At 43.5% G+C, this 23,821-nt stretch overlaps 1 long non-coding RNA gene across 1 annotated transcript in view; it reads left to right on the forward strand.

Moving 5' to 3' along the window:
• The window catches only part of LOC115099707, a 30,005-nt gene that overhangs the window by 1,576 nt on the left and 4,608 nt on the right, over positions 1-23,821 (forward strand). Inside the window, exons 2-3 of the long non-coding RNA XR_003858862.1 lie at positions 21,309-21,388; positions 22,624-22,714. This is a non-coding gene — a long non-coding RNA (uncharacterized LOC115099707). The remainder of the gene's footprint in view (positions 1-21,308; positions 21,389-22,623; positions 22,715-23,821) is intronic.

Genomic DNA, 23,821 nt, shown 5'->3' on the forward strand with positions numbered 1-23,821 from the left:
TTAATGTATTCACTCCTTCACTGTCTGACGATTGGTCCATTCACTGTCGCTTGTCAGTGAAAGGTTCAATCCCCTTTCAGAAGGCTATCCTGACAAGTGTCAGAGAAAAGGACCAATCAGGAACAGCCTTGCCGATGGTGGGGCGGGATCTCTGGCCAGGCACTTCTAGATGCACAGCCACTTCTCCCGAGTGCCCGATGCACAAATTACACATTGCGTGTCTCTTTTAGCGCAGCAGCTCATTTGCCTATTGCATTGAGTGCCCAGGACAGGTGGATGTCCGTGCATTCAAAAAATGTGTGCCCAGTTTGGATGAACATTTTTTACATGCTGATGTTGTATCGGCCTGGTAGCACATCACAAAAGAGGTTCAAGAGAAACCATTTCGATGTATGCATGTGATAAAAGTTAGGGGTAGATTTTAAAAAATTGCGAGCACTACCAGGCGCATACACATGGATGCGTGATTTTATGACATGTGTGTGCTCGTGCACACATGTTATAAAATACTAGGTTGGCGTGTGCAAGGGGGGGAAAGATATATGCAGTTACGCACGGGACTTCCCCCTAGCCTGACCTCCCTTCCCCTATCCTAAATCCCACCCCAAATCTTTATCTTACCTTTGGCTCCTGCTTCTGAGCAGGAGCAAGTTGTGCACGCCGGCACCCTGCCAGCAAGTGATCCCCCGGCACAGCAGTAAATGGCTGCTGTGCCGGGCGCCTCTAGCCCTGCCCCGCCTCCTGGACCGCCCCTTTCACTAACTCCTGGACTTACACACGTCCCGGGGATTTACGTGCGTGGCTGGTCCCTTTGAAAACTGGCCTGGTGCGCGTAAGGCCCGGCCACGCATCTAAACCCATGGATTTCACGCGCGGAAGGGAATTAAAATACGACCCTTAGAGCAGTGCCAGAGATTTCATGCAAAATCAGGAAATGATACCGGATGAAGGCAGCTTAATGATGCGGGAAATGGTTTCTAAATAAAGCAGTTCTCACTACTTTCCTGGAAAACCTCCCCACATTCATTAGAGAAACCTTTGTGATGTACTAATTGTGATAATAACCTCTCCATTTGGCAAACCCGTTCCACAAGAAAATCTAAATTTCACCCTGCACCTTGGGGGGGTCTTTGTGCCACTCAAGTCTTACTTCCATGCCCAGAGCTTACACTTTGCTGTCGAACCCCAGAGCTAACACCTTGCCAGTCTGGGGCAGCTGCTTTGCACCTCTCATGGTGCTCTGGAGCCTTGAAGCCACTCTTTGTAGTGCTTGGCCCCTTTACCAGCGCCTGCCTTGGAGGCTTTTTCTGCCACCTTTTCTGCTTTGTTACCCCCCTTCATGCTGGTTTTGGATGCTAATGCTACTTTCTGTGCCAGTTTGCCACATGAGTTGCCATGAGTTGCCATCTCTCCCATTCTCAGAAACCTACATTGGTTACCAGTGAATTTTAGAATATTATACAAATCAATCACCTTAATTCACAAATTCATCCACCATCAACTTCAACTCGATCTTGAATTCCCCTTCAATCTACACTCCTCCAACAGACCAACTAGAGATATTCACAAAGGAACTCTGAAATTTCCTCCGACTAAAGCCACACGCCTCTCCTCGACTAAAGACCGAGCGTTTTCGATCGCAAGTCCATCAATCTGGAATAATATCCCTTCAGAGCTCAGATTGGAACCCTGTCTTTTAACTTTCAGAAAAAAACTCAAGACGTGGCTCTTTCACCAAGCTTTCGGGGATTCCCCCGACAATCACTAGTTGCCCTTTCTCTTACTTGGATGATGGCCTTGATCTTCATGAACGATGACTAGAGCACCGCTAGGTTAAAGCACTCTTAAGCTTTAACCTGTATCCTCCATTGTATTTCTTAATTATTTCCACCTTTACTTCCTTCCAGCTATATAAGCTTCCAAGTTCCTTACCCTTGTTGAATGTAACAACTTGCCTTACTCATTTCCTTTTGTTTAATTTTCTTCAGTTATGCTACAGTTATACCCTTGTTAAATGTAAACCGATCTGATATGGTTATTACTATGAAGGTCGGTATAAAAAAGTGTTAAATAAATAAAAGGGTTCATCGCACTGTGCTGGTAGCCTCTCTTGGAGCCTTGGGGGTTTTCTTCTCACCCTAGATTTCTTCTTGGTTTTTGATACTGGGACAAACATTTGAAAGAAGTAAAAAAAGGCACAGGTTTTATTACCTGAGCCCCAAACCTGTTCTATGGATCTTCCTTTCCTAAATAAAAATAGAGGAATGTTCGCAAATGATTCGAGTCCACAAGAATGTTCAAAGGATGAAAACAAGCAGAGCTTTATTCAGCAGTGTTTGGCGATGGCCCTGTGGTTTTTAAAACAAACACATTTTGCATGGTTCCCCGACCCGGAATCGTGTTTCGACAAAACTGCAGCGGAAGGGACCATCGGCCGAGCCGTGATAGCTTCAATAGCTTCCTCTCCTCCAACAATCTCAACCTGGTTGTCCCACTCTGTTGTATGTTTGATTAAACTGGGGTGGTTTGTCAAAAAAAACCCTTCATTCAGAGTAAGAGCTGCTGGTACAAGACAAAAGAGATGCAAAGAAACCACTTACTGACCTAGTAGTAAGAGGGAACTCATGCAAAACCAATGCATGAAGAAGTGTAGCAGCCAGAGTTTGGATTCAGGATATGGGAAGGGTTTTGTTTGTTTTTTTTCCCAAAAAAGCCCTCATTCTGAAGGAGAAAATACTGGCACAAAACAAAAGGTACTCGAATATAACCATTTCAGTATTCCGAATGTGATACAAGTTAGAGTAGTGCCAGAGATTTCATGCCAAACCAGGAAATGGGACAGTCTGAGGGCAGGTCAGTGATGTGGAAAATGGTCTCGAAATAAAGCAGCTCTCATTTCTTCCCTGGAAAGGCTCACCACAATCATTAGAGAAACCTTTGTGATATACTAATTGTGATAACCTTTACATTTGGCAAACTCATTCTACAAGAAAATCTAAATTCCACCCATGCCCACACCCTATACCTTGGAGTTCCCTTTGCCATTGTGTCTTGCTGTCTTACCACTGAGCCTGCTTTGGCACCTCTCATGGTGCTTTAGTGCTCTTGAAGCCACGCTTTGTGCTGTTTGCCCCCTTTATCAGTGCCTGCCTTGGAGGTTTTACTGCCACCTTTTCTGCTTTTTCCCCCTTCATGCTGCCTTAGGATGTGCTAAGGTGCCAGTTTCCACATGAGATGCCATCAAGAGTTTATGGCACTGTTGCTGGTGCCCTCCTTTGAAGCCTTGGGGTGTCCTTCCCTCTTTTTCTGATTCTTTGCTCCTCTAACTGTGACTTGGAGAAATCCTCGAATGCTTGTAGCCTTTTGCCCCTTTATGGAGTCGTAAGCTATTCATTAGGGGTGTGCATTCGTTTACAACGTATCGCGAATCCACAATGTATATGGCCGGATTCGTTTTATTCGTTGCGTCGCAAAACGTATCGCAATTTCCCACGAATACAACGAATCGCGGCCAAATCATTCGGTCGTCAAAATGGCAATTTTAAACAAGCCCCCACCCTCCTGACCCTCCCCAAGACTTGCCTAAATTCCCTGGTGATCCAGCGGTGGTTACGCAGTGTCTCCTGCCCTCCCTCCATCGGCTGCCGGCGCCATCTTGTGCTCCTACCATGTGATAGGGGCTGACCAGTGGCAGCGGCCCTGTCAGAGATTCAGGCAAAGGCTATCGGCGCCATTTTGATCACTGGCAGCCGACGGCCCACGTGCAGGAGATTGCTCCCGGACCCCCGCTGAACCACCAGGGAGTTTTGGCAGGTCTTGGGGGGGGGGGGGTCAGGAGGGTGGGGGGTTGTAGTTAATTAAATTAAAAGGGAAACAAATAAGAATGGCACATATCAACAGATCAGAGGGCCCCTTTGAATGGATACAATGTACCTGGCCCCGACGAATACGAATGCTGTATGAAACGTATGCGGCTCCTCTGCACATCCCTACTATTCATACCACTGTTGGTGCCACTTTCCAGTCTCCTCATTCTTTCTAGGTGCCTTGAAGTTCTTTCCCCCTTCTGTTGATTTCTTCCTACAAGTTTTAAGACAATTGATTAGAAAACCCCTATTCTGAAGTCCAATATAGGCTGAAAATTACCTGTAATGCTTCCCCCATTGACTTTAATGGCAAAGGAAAATCAATCAAACTAAACATTTTTTTTTGTTTTGAAACTAAAGAAACAAATTATGGTCCACACAAGAAATTTTACAACAAAACAATGTTTTTCCTGCTGCACTTACCCACTAGGCTTCAGGATATTTTAAATTGAAGAGTTATTAATATTCTTTATCATATACTAAATTAGTTTCCAATCTTTGGTGACTCTGGTTTGATTTTCTGGCTCAGCGCATCAGGAAGGATATGAGAGCTCTCCTAGTACTTTTGCAGCTGCCAAATGATGCTACCTGACTACTCACTGCTATCATGAGGAAGGGTCCCAAGCTGGCTTAGTTATCTGGCCAACTCCAGTATTCATAGTTAGGGAGATAACTTAACTGGCTAAGGGGGTCATTTTCCAACGATATCGTATGCAAAAAGTCTCTTTTCGCATGCGATATCTAAATCGGGGCGGAGTCCGCACCGGAAGGGAAGGGGTCGGGGGTGGCCTCGGGGCAGACTCCGTGACAACTTCGCTGACGGTGAAAGGTAAGATTCCTTATCGCCACCAGTATCGCGTCCAATAGCACCACCTTTCACGGTGGTGCTATTGGGTGCAAAAGCCGGCAGCGATCGCACCATGGAGGTGCGATCGCTGCCGGCTTTCGCAGGCCCACCCCCCCCTTCCCCCGTTACTGCCAGATATTCTAAGTTCTGCGAACTTAGAAAATCCAGGCCTAAATCTGGTCAGGCCAAAGAGTTGTCCTAAAATTAACCATTTAAAGTTAGCCAGCTACTTTCAAGATAGCCAGTTATATTTAATCGTGCAGATGAACAATTTCATATATCTCCAAAGTTAGCCAGATAAGTTTATCTGGTTAACTTCACTAGCCAGACAGTGACTAAATATGGTGCTCCTTGTGCCAGAATTCACCCTTTTTATTGCACGTCAACTAAAGAGGCTTCCTTTAGCTGGTGCATGAAAAATGTTAGTACATCCCATTTTAAGTGGACTTTTAGTTAGCATATAAACTTTTTACCCATGCATGTAAAACATTTTTTGTTCAAGTTTTCCTGATTATTATTATAATCAGTATGCTAAGAAGGACCTTGCTAATAAGTAGTGAGAACTAAGACATCCTGACTTGTAATTTTAAGTCATTTATTATCCCAAGTTCAAGGTTTTCACCTTCCTGTGCTATAGAGCAGAAATTCATTAATCTAAGATAGCTTGCTTAAAAGAGGTTTCACAAGAAAAAGGTCTTGTCAAACAAATTTGATAGAGCTCTTTGATAAGGTGACCAGAAAAGTAGATCAGGTAGGAGTGGAGGGGGTGCAACTAATGTTAGATGTGGGGACTCTGGATTTCAGTGAAGCCTTTGATGTACTGCATAGAAGACTGGTAAGAAAACTACCTAGCTGGAAGAGAGAGACACAACAATTATGAACTGGGTGAGCAATTAGTTAAGGAACAGGACTCAGAGTAGTGGTCTACAGTATGTACTCTGATAGAGGGAAAGTAACCAGTAGGGTACCATAAGGCTAAGTGATGTGCCTTTTCCTTTTATGTTTTCATAGGTAATATTATGGAAGGGCTGGAAGGGAAAGTGAGACTGTTTGAGGAAGAAATGAAAATCTGTAATAAAGTAGGCATGCTAACAGATAACAGGAAAGACAATTTAAAAATACTGAACAATTGGTCAAGATTTGATAGCTACACTTTGATTTAAAGATAGACAACTCTTATATTTAGGGTGGAGAATCCAAGGGCAGCATGCCCTTGGTAGGGGAAGAGCTATCTTAGGGGATTAAAGAGATATGTCATTACTAGAAAGAAGGAAATCACTGAATTTCTGCACATATCTCTGGGGAGACCACACCTAGAGAACTGTTTCCAGGTCTGCGGGAATTTGATATAGTGGGGGCAGATGAAATGAGGCCCATCAAAATGCTGCAAGGACTACATTAAAACTCTTATACAGAGAGATATAAGGAAATATGTACTCTCTAGAAGAATGGAGCAATAAAATAAAAGCATCATACATGCAAATATCTATCAGGCTTCCCTAAAGTATCAGAAGATAACTGTAACAGATTGATACCTACTGTTACAAACTGACCCCCTCATTTATCAAAATGCGCTAAGGCATTTTGTATGCGTTAAGGGCTTATCGCAGGCAAAAAGCCTTGTTAATGCATGCGATAAGCCCTTAACGCATGCCAAAACGCCTTTAATGCATGCAATAGTACCATATTGTATGGTACAATGCAAATCTGAAAAAGAGGAGGAGTTAGGGGCAGGAGTGAGCTGGGTTTACAATTTTGCAAAGTCCTATCGTATCAACCTAGCTTGATGGACTCTCTACCTGGGTAACATCAAGCTAGGTGGAGAGAACATTGCACAAATCTCATCTTTGGGTGAGTTTCCTCACTCCGAAGGTCATCAAATCTTCACAAGAGAGCATTGTTCTGTTTGTACGTCTCACTTTGAATGTCAAAGTGGCCCCTAACCCCCTACACTAATACCTAAACCTCACCTCGAGTTACAAGGTGGGCCTCCCATAGGGATATAAATACCTATCTAGGGAGAGCACCTTATGGTTAGTCTCTCTCTCTCTCTCTCTCTCTCTCTCTCTCTCTCTCTATGAAAAAGTTATCACAAATTAGCATAAAACACTCCCATTTTGATAAATGTGATGGAGAAATGGCCATTTTATAACTTGCACCTTGTCCCTGATCTAGCTGGTTAATTTTTTAGCCAGAAAACATATCCAGCTATTTTGTGCTGTTCAGCATTGGCAGCATTTTCAAATTCCACCGTTTGTTTCGCTAAGTCTGAACTTAACCAGACAAACAGTGCTTAGTATCAACCTCTTTAATCTTAGGGAGGAAAAGGATGCAGAGAAATATCAGGATTCTTAGCTAGTTCACTTGAGTCTTTTTCTTTTCAGATATAGCATATTTGGTATGTTGTTTTTATGATCATGTTAGTTTACCTTTCAGAAATAAAACTCTGACATATAAATCTGACATAAATTTGCAATTATAGTGAGGATATAGTAGGGTAAAAGATATGGAGGACTGCCTATGGGAAATTATATGTAGGTGTCTGTATAAAAGGCCCCAATGCACAAAAAAAAATAAAATATATATATATATATCTTGCTTATACACTTGGGGCCTGATTTTAAAAAGCATTTACACACCTAAAATCAAGTTTTACACAAGTACATGCACTTTAACCATGTAAGTAGGCTATTGCAAATTGCTACAATATATGCCATTTCATTGTCCATAGGATTTACCCACATAGGTGCACATTATAGCCGTGATTTTAAAAAGGGCGTGCATGTAAATTTCGGGGGCTACATGCGTGGCCGGGCCTTCCGCGTGCCATGCGCATTTTATAATGGTCCTGGCTCCGCGTATCTCCCGACATGCGCTGAAGTGCTGGCTTGCCTGAAAGGGGCAGGCGGGGGGTGTGGTCTGGGTGTGGAGAGGTGGGGCAGGGGGATGGGTCAGGACAGTGCCATTAGCCATTGTCCCGAGGAAGCATGCTGGTAGCCAGCCAGCACATGGAATCTACTGCTGCTCTGAAGGAGCAGCAAGATAAAAAAATAAGAAAACAATCTAAGAGTTAAGTAGGGATCAGGGAAGAGAGGAAAGTGGAAAAGGTAGGTAAGTTAGATAGGGGTATAGGGAACTGTGGATGCCCTCTTGCATCGCTGCGCATTGCATTGTAAAATTCTCCTCCCTTGCACATGGCCATCAGATTTTATAACATGCGCGCACATGTTATAAAATCGGTGAGTCCATGTGCAAGCTCCGGGAACCGTGTGCACATGGACGCATGCACGTGGGTCTTAAAATCGACCCCCATTGCGTGTAAATGGCTTAAGAAAATTGCTTTAATAGTAGTTACATTTACTCATGTAATTCCTTTTGAAATTTACTCCCTTGAATGGTAGCTTTCAAGCCAGTGCACAGGCGCACAACATTAATTGAGATTAATTACATGATTTTGTGTTCACAGCGCATGTTTTGAAGTGATGCTTTGTATTCTAGTTTCAGCGGTTGGCTCATATGTACGCATATATCTTGTGAACGTTATAGTATATGCGGATAAACTGATTGTATGTATAAGTTTGGACTTATTTTCTGACATAAATTTCTCGACTTATACATGAGTATATATGGTAGATGGTATTTTTACAATATGAATATATATTCATGTTTATAGCCTTGATGCTGCAGAAAATGAAATGATGGACCAACGTCAGCTTCTTCTAATTGGTATTTCACCCTGGGCAATTCAAATCATGAGCAGTCTGGCATCTTGAAGCTAGAATTTCCTGGACTTCGTACGGATAAGTGCTGTTATGCATTTAAGTTTTGCCTGCAACCCCAAGGTTCACATGCAAATCAGAGGATGATTACATACGTCCGGTTTTAAAAAAAAAATTGCATCAATAATTGTTTATTGCTGTCAAAGCCGTACATCTTGCCAGTAATTTCTGGATTCGGTACTGGGAACTGAAGGATTTTTTTGCAGCTATTAGAGAATAAATTCTGTTGTCCATTTTTTTGATTTATAGAGAACTTTGTGAGGTTTGACCTTTTGTGAAGCAGGGTTGCCAATGCTTTATAACTCTGTAAATGTGCAGCTTGCTTTGACCCATGGATTGGGTCCAAATATGCTTTTGAGAGTAATGCAAGCACTATTCCTGGGTTAGATACATTTTGAAAAATGTTTTCTAGATTATGAGTATGTAAGGAGCAAGTAGGCCATTTTTATATACAATTTTACATCAAACTTTTTGTTAGTAATTGAGTAATATAAGATAAAAACCTTTGAGTAAGTGATTACCATAGGAAGTAGGGCGTTGTGGAGTGATAAGTAAATAAAACAGTATTTTGTAAGTGAGCTTTTACGTGCATGCTTTACAGTCAAGGTTTTCTTTCCTCCTTGGCTATAAATCAATTTTGCATTATATAATTGTTAAATGAATTGGTTAGCAGTTTTTGTATGCATCATCAGTTCATTATCTCCTTTACTTGCCTCTTTTTTAAGGAAAAGCTAGCTTTTGTCTCTGCAATCCGCACAAGAATTAGAGTGAATATTTGGACATTTGGCTGCATAAACGTCTTCACTTGGGAGGTTCCATTTCTTGCAATTGTCTTGAAGTTTGAGACTCTGTTTTACTGGATACTTTTATTTCCTTATAGTTGCGATTTTTCATGGAGTTACAAAATAATGGTCATCTCTGAAAGGAATTCTGAAATACTGATGGAAAGGGATTGTGACAAAGACCACGTCTGCTAATAGATATGTACAAGGCATGCTGTACACTCTGTCAGGTTTTTGATTGCTAGAGGTGTGTACACCAGTATTTTGTACATAAAAATCTATATTTTTTTGTCTGTAAAAAGAAATGGAAAAATGTGTTTTGCTATCAGCTAGAATTACAGAAGAATTTGTACAACTAAATTATTTTGAAACTAGGTGAGGTTTCAAATCCAGTGCTTTGTAAGCCAGCAGAGGGAAGTTTGTCCTTGGGCGAAAGTTATTACATTGCTATTCACACTTCCTGAAGTACATTTCAAACATGTCTGAGGCCAGCATTTAGACATCATCTTTACTGTGGCTGATGTACAGCAGAGGTGATGTGGATCTAATTATTGAATGATGATAAGGGATGCCATCGTGCTGCTTGCAAATCCTTCTGAGGTTTCTCAACAATTGCATGAGATATGGCAGGTAATTTATTTTTCATGTATATCAATTTCAGAATCAGAAAGGGGAATAGGGTGCTATTATTTTTCTGATATCCTTCTTTATGGAGAAAGTACACAGGAATAGGATAATAAAGTTTAAAGACTTCTTGAATGCAATTTAACAAAGGTTCTTCCTATAGTAACACTTCTCAGGAATTTATGTAGACTATGGTTTGTCTAGCATCTATTTTAATATTAATTATCATAAGATATGCAGAAGGGATATCATAGGATATCGTGCAAGGGATAGAAGGTAAAGTTTGTCTTTTTGCAGATGATACTAAGATCTGCCACAGAGTGGACACACCGAAAGGCATGAGAGAATGAGAAATGATTTAAAGAAGCTTGAATGGTGGTCAAAGATATGGCAACTGGGATTCAATGCCAAGAAGTGCAGAGTCATGCATCTGGAGTGTGGTAATCCAAAAGAGCTGTATGAGATGGGAGGGGGGGTGAGGGAAGAGCTGTTGTGCATGAAGCAAGAGAGAGACCTTGGGGTGATAGTGTCTAGCCATCTGAAGACGGCAAAGCAATGTGACAAGGCGATAACTAAAGCCAAAAGAATGCTGGGCTGCATAGAGAGAGGAATAACCAGTAAGAAAAAGGAGGTGATAATCCCCTTGTACAGGGCCTTGGTGAGGCCTCACCTGGAGTACTGTGTTCAGTTCTAGAGACCGAATCTCAAAAGGTACAGAGACAGGATGGAGGCAGTCCAGAGAAGGGTGATAAAAATGGTGGGGGGTCTCCATCAAATAAATTATGAGGAGAGGTTGAAGGACCTAAGTATGTATGCCCTGGAGGAGAGGAGGTACAGGGGAAATATGATACAGACCTTCAGGTACCTGAAATGTTTTAATGATGCACATTCAACAAACCTTCTCTATTGGAAAGAAATCAGTAAAACGTAGGCTCATGAATGAAACTCCAGCGAGGATGACTCAGAACCAACATCAGGAAATATTTATTCACAGAGAGGGTGGTGGATGCCTGGAATGCCCTTCAGAGGAGGTGGTGAAAACAAAAGTAGTGAAAGATTCCAAAGGGGCATGGGATAAACACTGTGGATCCCTAAAGGCTAGAGGATGGAAATGAGGAAAAGACAGAGCACATGGGGGTAACTTGCTGGTGTAGCGGTTACTACTCTTAACCAACAAGCCTTCATACTGTTGATACAACTCATTATTGCTCTCTGTTTTAACAGCAGGAGGAAAAGGAGAATTAATTTTAGACAGCAACCAACAAGCACATGAATTTTTATAGTCTGGGAAAACAAATAAGCATCGGGGTAACTTGCTAATGCAGCAGTTACTACCCTTAACCAATTAAGCCTTATACTTGGATTGTAACTCCAACTTTGCTCTCTGCTTCAACAGTAAGAGATAACATGGCATTGCTCTCTGCTTCAATGGCAAGAGAAAAAGGGGAATTGGACTCAGACAGAAACCAATAGGGATATGAATCGTTTTTTTGACGAATATCGTATGATATTTTCTAATTCGTCAGGTATCGGGGGGTCCCCGAAAACGATAGGAAAACCCCACAAAATTTTCATGTGGTTTTCTTATCATTTGGGGGGGGGGGGGGCAGGAAGAAAGGCACACAGAAAAACAACCCCCAAACCCACCCCAACCCTTTAAATCTAATTATTTAGAATTCCCCCCCCACCAAAACAAAACTTTCTTAAAGTACCTGTGGTCCAGCGGGGGTCCTGGGAGTGATCTCCCACTCTCGGGCTGTTGGCTGCCACTAATCAAAATGGCGCCGATGACCCTTTGCCCTTATAATATAACAGGGACTATCGGTGCCATTGGCCGGCCCCTATCACATGGTAGGAGCAATGGATGGCCCATGCCATTTTTTAATGGGTCGTTGGCTGCCAGTATTCAAAATGGCACCGATAGCCTTTGCCTTTACTATGTCACAGGGGCTATCGGTGCCATTTTGAATACCGGCAGCCGACAGCCCGAGTGCAGGAGATCGCTCCAGGAACCCCACTGGACCACCAGGCACTTTTGGCAAGTCTTTGTGGGGGATTGTAGATAAATAACTTTAAAGGGTTGGGATGGGGTTTTTTGGGGGGAACAAATATATTTTTGACATATGAACGGATCTGGGGCCCCGAGAATGGATGCAACGGATTTAGGCCCCTACGAATCCGAATCCCGAATGGGACGAATCTGTCCCTGCTGCACATCCCTAGCTTCTGGCCCTTTTCAGTGACGTCACCAGTCTGGGACTATATTAGGTGAGCCCTGACAGTCAGACCTTGCCTTGGCAACAGGTCTCCATGCTTGTCGTGTGCTTGTTCCTGATCCTGTCTACGTTCCTGGTTCCTGATCTTGTCTTCGTTCCTGGTTCCTGTCCCTGATCCATACTCAGTCCTTGCCTTTCCATGTTTGGACTGACTTCAGAATTTGTCCCCTGCTATGCGTGACCACACTTGGACTGACTTCTGGTTTTGACCTTTGCTCACTTGACTGCCTTTCCTTGTCCACTGCCTGCCCAACGACAGCCTGCTCTCCTCCTCTATCTCTGGTATCACCCTAGACTTGGTCTTTCAGGCTCCGGCCTTCTATTACTTGGGCGCCACCTGCCCTTGCCTCTGGTTTTCCATTGGCGCCCGGGTCTCTGGATCTCTGCCTCATCTAAACCTGCTTCCATCTTCCTGTTACCACCGCTGGCCCCTGGATGAATACTATGTCATCCACTGGGAGTCCTCGGATGGAGGCCCGCCTAAGACCAGGCAGCCCCGGCTCCTAAGGGCTCAACCTGCGTGGAACGTGGGCTGGTATTGGCGAAGCTCCAGTTTTCCTCCGTCGCTCAGCCAGCTCCACGTTCCAATGGTGGGGACTCGTAGGGCTTGTCCTGCGGGTAGCGTCAACCCCACCTCAGGCCAAGGATCCACCTCTGGTGTAACAATTAAATGAGTTAATTTGCATATTTTAATGAAAGTGAAAAGCAGTCTTGATTGAGGGATTTTATTGAGGTCTGAGGGCTTTATTCTTTAAGGTGATTCTTCCATTTTGTGCCTAAGGAAAAAAAGATTAGTGAAACAGTCACTGAGTTTGGAATCCACTGCATCCCATCATCTTGCTCAAATATTGATTTTATTTATGAAATTGTAACCGAACTTTATTGGCACCTGTTAGAATGTACGATAACCTACATTTACTTACCTTAGTCTATGTGCCTATTTGTAAACTGTTGTGATGGTAAATAACTTAGCGACAGCATAGAAAAGTTTTTAAATAAATAAATAAATCTGTCACTTCAAGGAGAGAGTGCAGAATGCCATCTCCATATATAGAGACTGGCTTACTTTCAAGACATCAGCAAATACAGTATGAACAGATTAATTTAAAGCAAAAGACAATCTTCATGTGAATAAGCAATATTTAGTATAAAGAGATGAACAGCGGATGCTGTCTGGGTGAAGAAGTGTAATACTTTTAGAGCTATCGCTTAGGGCTGAATTCCACATGTACAAAATATACATGGACCTCAGCCATACGTTTCAAAACCGAGTTATGGGTGTAAATGAGCTTTGAAAATTAGTGTATCTGTCTTTGCATGGTATACATGAACATATTAACACCTTCATGGGAGTAGGAGTACATGTTCAAACATACATTTACGGGTATTTTAGAAAGCAGATGCATAATTGGTTTAGTAGGAAATATCTCAATTCTTGCTAACAGGGACAAGCAGCTGAGATGATCTCTCTGATGTCAGTAAAAGTGAACATTGGCCTATTTGGGCTATGCACAGCTAAAGCTAAATATAGAGAAAAATGGACTTTGGCATTTGGCTTTGTACAGCCAAATGCAGACATGGGAAAGCAGTCTCATTGCTGTGTAAGTGACAAGCCGTAGAATTTGTTAGCCTTGCTAGCCAAGCTGGCACCAAAATGGGGCCAAAAGAAACACCAGCACAGATGGTGCTGTGTGGAAATCAGTGCTGCACTAATATTGGAGCCTCTTTTTTATAGTCCTAATGTCTATCTGGGATCAGATTTTATCAGAGTTCTTCCGGACCTGTGAAACTGTTGTTCATCAGAACTGACAGCTTGTTGAGTGGGAAGCTCTCTAATTAAACACCTTAATTATGCATTCATCTGACTATGCATGAGCTACTGAATTATTCATAGGTGAGCCCTTGAAAAGGGGAAAGTTAACAAACCAATGGGTCTGCCGTGCACCGTCCATTGGAACCCCATCATTACCCCTCTGAAGAGAAGGAGGCGACCCATCTGTGGTTTTCTACCTCTTGCTTTGCTGTGTAAACTGGGCTGAGGTGATTTAAGGAAACAAGGTCTAAGAGACTTGAAAGTGAACAGTCTGTTGCTTGGGTGGCTGTGATTGTCCTCTCTGGATCTGAACTGGAGACTGGTGGAGAGAACATCCCATGAGCAGCCTGAGAATGTAATCTACTACCTGTTGCCTGGTAAGAATCTTGGCTCCATTTCGTACCTCAGGGGTCAGAAAGGTAGGATGGTGTCTGCTAGCAGCACTAGGCCCTCCTGTTGCCAATTGGATGGGATTTGCTGATGGCCACTGTGTTGTCTTGCTCCTGCTGCCAGTGGGATGGGATCTGCTAGAAGCACTAGGTCCTTCTCTCTTCAGCAGCCAGTGGAATGGAGTTCGCTGGCAGCCAACATGTTACCTCTCTTTCTCTCTCTCGTTGGCCGCCATGGGACAGGCTCCTTGGTGGCCTGCCGAGTTGTCAGGTGGGCACACGTTTATCCTAATGTCATCTCCTGCTGCCATAGGGCTGATCTCACAGTGAGAGCTGCGAGATAGGCCCCCCCCCCCCAGCAGCAGGAGATGACATCTGGATAAACACGACACCTGCTGCCCATGGGGGATGGGATAGGCAAGGGTATGTGTGATGCCATTGGGTAGGGGAGGGCGTTTGGTTTCTTCCTGCCCAATGCATTATATTAAATTGGGATGGCACTTGCCACCCGATAGCAACACCAATGGACTGAGGATTTACTGTATCCCTTGAAGGCCCTGACTGCATGCCACTGCCAGAAGCAATATAGCACAATCCTGAGATTACCCAAAGTACTGGGAGGATGGGAGAGTTAGGGTTAGAGTGTGGGGAGGGAAGTAGAGAAGGGTTAATATGGCACAGTTAAGTTTAACCAGAGGAAGAGCGGGGGGAAGTGGGGAGGCTGGCTAGCTTTTACTTTTTAAATCTTCTTAGATGTGTTTGGAGTGGGTAGGGATGCTTTGATTGAAAGGGTCCATGGTTACAGCTTGGGTGGGGGGAGACTGTCGTTCGGGATACTAGGTCTGCGAGGTACCTTTTTTTTTTAAAGTGTGCATCAGCATGTAACCATCTGTGTTCTTTTGAATAATGCTAAAGTTATCCGGCCTCATGAGGCTAAGTAACATTAGATTTGCTTTAGAGTTAGCCAATAATTTTCTTCAGCTGCCTCCTAATATAGAAGTTAGCTGGATAAGTTAATTGGCTAACTTGTCCCTGCGCTGAAATGCCCGGTACTTATTTGGTTAACTTTTTTAGCTCAGTAATGACTTATCCAGCTAAAAGTTAGCTGGATAAGCTGCAATTTTGAAAACTCAGCATTTAGCTGGATTACTTATGAGTTATCCTGTTAAGTGCCTTTCAGTGGTTGGTAAGCAGGCTACAAGTTTCTACATCCCCCACAAAAATACACTCAATTATAAAGTGTTCTAAATTAGTAGCATGTGTAACAATATCTTCTTCATATCAACAATTTAGCACAATTGTCTCCAGCTCATTGTATCAAGTAATAAACTATCAATTAAAGAAAACTAAGCAGAAAACATTTGTTATATATTTTCATAATAGTTGTAGTACATAATGCAAAAATAAAGTGATCAGCTATTGTTTAACTAAATATTTCCTGTTCTGCGTTACAGATAAACTAATTGAGTAGTTTGCTTTCTTACCAACATACTAATGTTGGTCAGAGTAATTGATTAGGCAGTTACTTTTGCTCATGTAATATAATCAGCAGTTAGCTATTTCATGTAAAACATTAATCACTACAATGTTGTTTTCTCTACTGGGTATTGGAGTCTAATTATCCTTTTTATATATATTCGGGCTGTTCATGCCTGGGTATACTATGTCCTGCCTATAATCTGGAACTGGTTGGGTAAGAAAGCACCAACAGATATGCAGCTTTTCAGGTTTGACGCTTGCATGAACATTTTTATCACCTGCTAGTTTGCTTGCTGAAAATGAATAATTCCTCTGCACCACAGAGGTAAGTATGCCTCCAAAGTCGCCCGCACACACCCATAGCAAGAAAGAACATATTCAGGTGTAAAAGTACAAATGTACGGTCAATATTCAAATGATTGATCCAGCTAAGTTTGTGACTTAAGGCCTCATTTTCAAAGGCTTTTCTCCCATTTTGTGTCTATGGGAAAAATGCTTAGTAAATGACCCCCTTAGCTAGCTAAACTTTGCGCTTGTAAAATTCCTGTACTCTGCCTCCAAATTATCCCGATATGTAGCTGGAGGCAGTTCAGGAATATTCCAGGATGGAGTTTAGTTAGCCAGATAACTTATCCTACTAACAGGCCGATACAATAAGAAATGCGAGAGAATAGGCGTTCCGTGTTGAGCTCCCGCTCTTCCAACATGCGCCCATCCACCTCTCCTGGGCAAGCGATCCTGGGCACTAAAAAGGAGGTGCTAGGGACAACAGGGCATCCCGAGAGCCTCCTTACTAATGGAAACCCAGGAGAGGTGGCTGTCAGCGGGTTCAGGAAACGGATGCTCAGTTTTATACACATTGGTTTTCCGAACCTGCTGATAGCCATAGGTTAGGAAAACGGGCGCCAGTAGAATTATGCATCCGTTTTCCTAACCTGACCGGCAGCACATTTTTTTTTTTTTAAACATTTTTGGTTCTTCCGACTTAATATTGCTAGGATCTTAAGTCGGAGGGTGTACAGAAAAGCAGAAAATACTGCTGCTTTTCTGTACAGTTTTTCAGGTTGCTCAGGCATTAATTTCTGAGCGTAAAATGTGCAGCTTGGCCACTTTTTTTTTTTTTTTTTTTTTTAAATCTCCCAGGTGCGTAACTAATAGCCTCATCAGCATGCATTTGCATGTGATGAGCGCTATTAGTTTCGGGGGGGGAGGGTGTTGGACATGCGTTTTTGACGCACTTAGGGGCGGATTTTCAGAGCCCTGCTCGCGTAAATCCGCCCAAAACCGGGCGGATTTACGCGAGCAGGGCCCTGCGCGCCGGGAAGCCTATTTTACATAGGCCTCCCAGCGCGCGCAGAGCCCCGGGACTCGCGTAAGTCCCGGGGTTCTCGGAGGGGGGCGTGTCGGGGGCATGTCGGGGGCGGGCCCGGTCGTCGCGGCGTTTCGGGGGCGTGTCGGCAGCATTTTGGGGGCGGGTACGGGGGCGTGGCTACGGCCCAGGGGCGTGGCCGCGCCCTCCGTACCCGCCCCCAGGTCGCGGCCCGGCGCGCAGGAGTCCCGCTCGCGCGCGGGGATTTACGCCTCCCGGAGGGAGGCGTAAATCCCCCGACAAAGGTAGGATGGGGGTTTAGACAGGGCCGGGCGGGTGGGTTAGGTAGGGGAAGGGAGGGGAAGGTGAGGGGAGGGCAAAGGAAAGTTCCCTTCTAGGCCGCTCCGATTTCGGAGCGGCCTAGGAGGGAACGGGGGTAGGCTGTGCGGCTCGGCGCGCGCAGGCTATACGAAATCGATAGCCTTGCGCGCGCCGATCCAGGATTTTAGCTGATACGCGCGACTACGTGCGTATCTACTAAAATCCAGCGTACTTTTGTTTGCGCCTGGACCGCAAACAAAAGTAGGCTGTTCGCGCTCGTCTGAAAATCTACCCCTAAGTCTATAAAAAGTATAAAGGGTAGTGGACACGCATCCAATCGCATGTTAAACAGTGCACTCAGCTCAGTGCCCTTTACTGTATCGGCCCGTAATTCTGGTCCAGTAAGGGAGCAGTCCTTAAGTTGGCCAGCTATGTTTGGCTAACTCGAGCATTATCCAAATCAACAGTGCTCTGCTGAATATCCCTGATGAGTTATCCGGCCATCTTTTCTGCTCTCTGGTCTCCATATCGTTTTAAATTACCACAAATGCAAGATACACATCTGTGGTAATTTAAAAGGATATGGACAAAAAGGTCAATATTCAAAGGTTTTGTCTGGCCAACTTTAAGAGTTAACCAGGTTTGAAATTTTCCTCTCCCTCTGGTTAACTTTTGTTTGGACAAATTGTTGCCTGCACAAAATGTACTTACATAAAGAGATGGGACTGGGGGAGGGGTTTCCCAGGGTGCGGTTTCACTGATATTTAGCGCTACCCGGATCAAGTTAGCCAACATCATTCTAATTGGACAAATCACTGTCCTAAAGTTTCTGGCTGACTTTACCCAGGAATTTGTATCTGGATACCCAGGTAATGTTAACTGGAGAAAGCCATCTGCTCACTGGGCATTGGAATAGGAATATTGGAACAGGTCCCATGGATGGTTAAATAATCACCCCCCAAATAGTTTGAGACAAGAAAGAGACTTCCACATCTCTGGAATGTGCAAGGCTCTGAGTATTGGAGTGCAGCAGATGGGGAAAGCAAGTTCCCTAGGGCATTGGCCTGGGTGCAAGGGACTATTCGCTATGTGGATTAAATAAAGTGCCAAAATGAAACATACTTTTATTTTCATTTTTCGTAGGGTAGGTTAGGCCTGGAGAGAGAACAATGCACTTCGATTTGCATTTTCAAAACTATTCATGTTGGTTTGATCTGAAAAGAGCAAGTGCAAATGTCTGCAGTGTTCAAAATGTGGGCCATTTTGAACACTGGTGCACAATCTTCACCTACCCACACAGGTTTGAAAATTGCCTCCTGCTCATTTCTTCCTGACCGCACTGCTTTGGTTATATCCCAGCTGCCCAGCACGTAACATGACCACGTGCAAGATCTCATACCCTATGCAAGAAAGTCGTCGTCTTTCTCTCTCGCAGGTTCATCTACCCACCTTCTTGGGTAGATGAACCTGCGAGATCCCCTATTTAGTTACCCTTAGGACCTCTCCCTTCCCGTGTCTAAGCGTACATTTGGAAAATAATTCAAATAGCTACCAATGCTAGCATGACCGCTACCTGAACAAACAGCCTCCTGGAACCCTGTGGCCTTTCCGGATGAACCCCATCACCTGCTGCAGCAACCCAGACGGCAGCAGGTGTGCTTGGCCTGCCAGACAGACCCAGCTATATGACCACCTGCGTGTCTGCTGGGACTTTCAATTACTAGCAGGGCTTTTTTCAGGGGGGACTTGTCATTACTGAATAATGGCAGCTTTTTCCTCTACCTACTTGATTTCCCCTGTGAGTCCTGGAAAAAAAACAACATACATCCTGCATGTGAGTACTGACACCTTTTTTTCTAGAAAGAAAGCACGTTAGCACTGTATACATACAGCATGTCAGACTCAGATGCAAGTTAATTCTATTGCTACAGCCTGCTAGATAGACCTAACTGCATGATGTTTTTCTGCTAAGAATCCTAACCATTATTGTACTGTTAATTCTCTCATCGCAGCCTGCCAGACCGACCTGGCTGTGAGGCTGAATGTGTTTTTCATCAGGACGTCTTGTATTTCACATTATCCATTTTGACAACACAGGTGCTTCCATTCTCTCTTCACTTTTTGCTACTAAGGATCTTTACCACCTGCTTTGAGAGGGTGCCCCGCACACTGCAGGCACAGCTCCTGCATCTAACCTCTCAGAGCCTCATTTCATGACAAGGTTTACTTCTTGGAGCTGCATGCAATACTGTACGGGTTTGCGAGCTGCAGAGTTGTCGACAAACATAGTGTTTGTTGATAAATGCACTTTTCTTGTCAAATAATACTAATAAAAAATAATAATAATGGCAAGTATAGCATTTCTGAAACGTACAAATGGAAAAACCCAGCAGGAGCAGTACAGCCTGCCAATCTTTATTCTTTTGACACACATCTCTACCGTGTGTTTAAATTTTCAAAATTTATGCAAACGTAATGCTTAACTTATCTGCCATAAAATAGCAATGCTTTTGAAGCCTGCCTGTTCCCATTCTGAAAAACCTGACTCCCAGGACAGAAGGTTGCTGGAGATTGTACAACTACAGCGCCACCCACTGAATCTCAGCACTTACCTCCTGGAGGTAAATAAATACCGCCTGCTTGTGCACGGAAGCAAGAATCAGTTATTTTATAGACAGCACTTTCCGGGGAGGTAGTCTTTTGGACTTGGTGTTATGGGTGTGGTCCCTACCTCATATTCTGTATCTGTATAGATATAAAGGCTCCTGAGGATCCATTTTTTCATGGATTCATTGTATTTACTTTTACTTAATTATTTTATCCATTTGTAAACCACACTATTCCAAGCACTAGGCACAGTACTAGTTTATATACACAACTTAAAACAGAGTGACCTAAGACTGATTTTTTCTTACTCATCACGCTGACTGAAGCTAAGAACTCAATGTTTTTACTTTCTGTTTTACCATCTATATGTTATGCACATGTTTTCTGGTTAACTGATCTATTTTCTTTTAAATAAAGTTGTGCTGAACGGCAAAGTCTGTTTTCATTATTTACCGTGGAGGGAGGGGAGGAACAGATATGTCCACGAATCGACCCCCCCCCCCCCCCCTAGAAGGATCCCAGCGTGCAGCTTCTGTCACACCCACCTCCCTTCCCTTCCCAAGCAGTCTCTGACCTGGACTGGGTGGCCTGATAGTGATAGACCATGGCAGAACCCATCCCACAGTGGCCAGAGGCAGTGCTCCTTCCCTTGCATCCCAGCTGCCAGCCACAGAGTTGGGACCACCTGCAAGATATCTCCTCATCCAGAACAGCTGTTTGCCTTTGTAATCCACCATCTTTGTTAGAAGGGCATATAAGATCCTCCCTCAGTTCCCTCCAGCATCCCCTTTCCCATTTCCGAACTCCATTCTCTAAATAAGTAAATACATGTTTTTAAATAAATATAATCTAGTTATAGAAAAGAAACACTGTGCTCATCCACCTTTTTTTATCCGTGATAATTAAAGGTGTGCAGTATGCCATCTGAGAATACTGAGGGGGTGGCAATTAGTTTTGACCAATAATACTTTGACAGGACGATATCATTGTGTGACAAGGTTTAGCTAATCAGAACACAGAATTTTCTCAGCTCATTCCTTTATATTTTATATTGAAAGCCTTGTGATATTCTATTGAACTTTGGTTCCCTAGTTCTTGCAAAATGCTCAGTATGTGCTATATAGCTGTCTCCATTTTTATATTACTGGGAGATAGACAGTTAAGTAAATAAGTTAGCTTTGCATTAATTTCTTCTTTCCTTTGATTTCTATTTCAGGAAGACATCTAAATTCAAAATGATTGCTGCTGTGTCTGCCTCAGGAAGAAAGGAAATGATAGGAAATGTCCTTGTAGAAGGTGATAATTAAACATTTGTGCTGTTGTATTTTGTTCTTAGCACCTCGGTGGCAGTCAGCTCAACTTTTTAACCTACAAGAACATGCACTACAGTAAGAACAGCACAAATCATTCAGGGGCCCATGCAATAAAATTTAACGTGCATCATAAAGCTTTTCCGCATGTCCTAGAAATAATGTAATCAGTAAGGCAGTGCTTCCTATCCCAATACTGAAGTCCATACTTAACCAATCAGATTTTCAGGATAGCCAAAATAAAGATGCAAATCTATCATATACATATTCATTACAGCCCTACTAATCACTCAAAACTCAAGTTACCAGTCTGTTAATTGGAACAAAGATTCATGATCATATAACCTTAGTACTATTAGAATTACACTGGATCCTAATCCTATGGCGCATCCTATGTAAGTGAGCCCCCATTATCCAGAGCTTGCACCATATTAACACTTCTACATGGATAAACACTACACTCCCTGTCATTCTCTTCATTCTTTTAGTCGACACTTCCTATAAATCCCTTCCCCAAGACACCACAAGGGAAAAGGCTTTCTCCATTGCAGGCCCCACCCTATGGAACTCGCTACCCATACATTTGCTCACCATTGAGGACTCCAAAGAATTCAGAAAGGCGCTGAAGACTTTTTTTTCTTTAGCAGCATCTTTAAAGAGCTGCTCCATTAATTTTTGTCTCAGTCCTCACCATACAGCAGCCGGTTACGGCCTTATATTAGGCCAAAGGATGTCTTAGTTTATATCTTTTACTATATATGTTTTGATGTACCCCACCCCAAACTTCGGAGGAAGCAGGAAATAAAACATGTTAAATAAATAAACAAATCGGACTGGTTACATTTGCCTCCAGGAGAGGGTTGGGAAGCGCTGCAGTCAGGGGAGGATTGGCCTATCGGGGCTTCGGGCCTGCCCTGGTGGGACGGTCTGGCCAATCACGTGGGTCGGTGTATGTTGGTCACAATGGCTCTATGCTCACGGATCCACTGTGACCAACACCAGCCCCACAGTGCTGTAGCTTCCCCCGAGGTTCTCCGTGGTCAGCTGTGGAGATGACAACTGCGGCAGTATGGGCCCGCTCCCCGTGCACCTCCCCAAGCAGCACTGCGGCGACATAGACTGGCTCCTCAGGCACTCTTCCTCCTGAAGCACTGCAACAGCAGGAAGCACTCTTGTGTCCATCTAATCTGCCGAGCATGTTTTTTGTTTGTTTTTTTTTAGAAAGTAGCAAGTGCTGCTCAGTGCAAACTATCCCCAGCTTTATGTTAACTCTACCAGCAACTGTTGCTCCCTGCAGTCTCCCCCCAAGCAGGTATGTCAATTTTAGGTGTAATAGAGAAGTTACCCTGATTTCTCTTTCAATGTGATTTCTCTTTTAATGTTGAGATGTAACTCCCTATTCTTATGCTAACACTACTTTTTTCTATTTGTTTCATTGTAAACCAATGTGATGTGCAAACAAACGTCGGTACGTAAAAGCTTTAAATAATAAATACATTTCTCCATTCCCATTCTCTAGCCCGCAGGGATGCTCTGTGTTTATGCCATGCCATTCTGAATTCCATTACTGTTATTGGCTTCATCACCTATTAGAGGAAGCCAATCCATAGACCTACCATCTTTTCCATAGTTTCATATTATGACTCCTATTTTTTTTACAACTTCCTTTCCAATGGAAAAGATTTAATATTTGTGCATCATTAATTCCTTTCAGGTATTTGAAGGTCTGTGTCATTTCTCTTCCAGGGAATACATTATTATATTAAGCGGTAGATTTTCATAGCAGCACATGCATCCATGTGCACATGGTTCCTGACGCGAGCACATGAATGCACCAATTTTATAACATACACGCGCCGGCCTTCCCCAGTTTCCTCCCAGTCTGCTCCAATTAAGGAGCAGACTGGGAGGAAACTTCCCTACCTACACTTCCTCCCTCTTCCCCTCTCCTCCCCACCCCTAAACCTAAGTAACCTTGCCCTAAATTTTTTATTTTATTACTTACTGCTCCTCAGGAGCAGAAGCAAGTTACCGATGCACACTTCCCCGGATCAGCAGCTAATGGCCGCTGTCCCAAAAGGCCTCCTTACCACCCCTTTTTCATGGCCCAGCACTTGTGTACGTACTGGGGTTTACACGCATGGCTGGGCCATGTGCGCTGCATGTGCAAGGCCAAGCCACATGAATAAACCCCAGGGTTTATGCACGTATGCCTTTGAAAATTTTGCCTTAAGGTTCTTCAGTCTCTTCTCATATGGCTTTCCGTACAGATCCTACATCATTTTGTTTGCAATCCCTTCTGTGGCACACGGGGGCCACACAGTGTGTATAATGTTGAATATGTACTACCTGAATGTAATCCGCTTTGAAGGGTCGAAAAGCAGAATATAAAAATCTAAAATAAAAAAAATAATAAAAA

Source organism: Rhinatrema bivittatum, chromosome 10, assembly GCF_901001135.1.
Source record: "Rhinatrema bivittatum chromosome 10, aRhiBiv1.1, whole genome shotgun sequence".
Lineage (NCBI taxonomy): Eukaryota > Metazoa > Chordata > Amphibia > Gymnophiona > Rhinatrematidae > Rhinatrema > Rhinatrema bivittatum.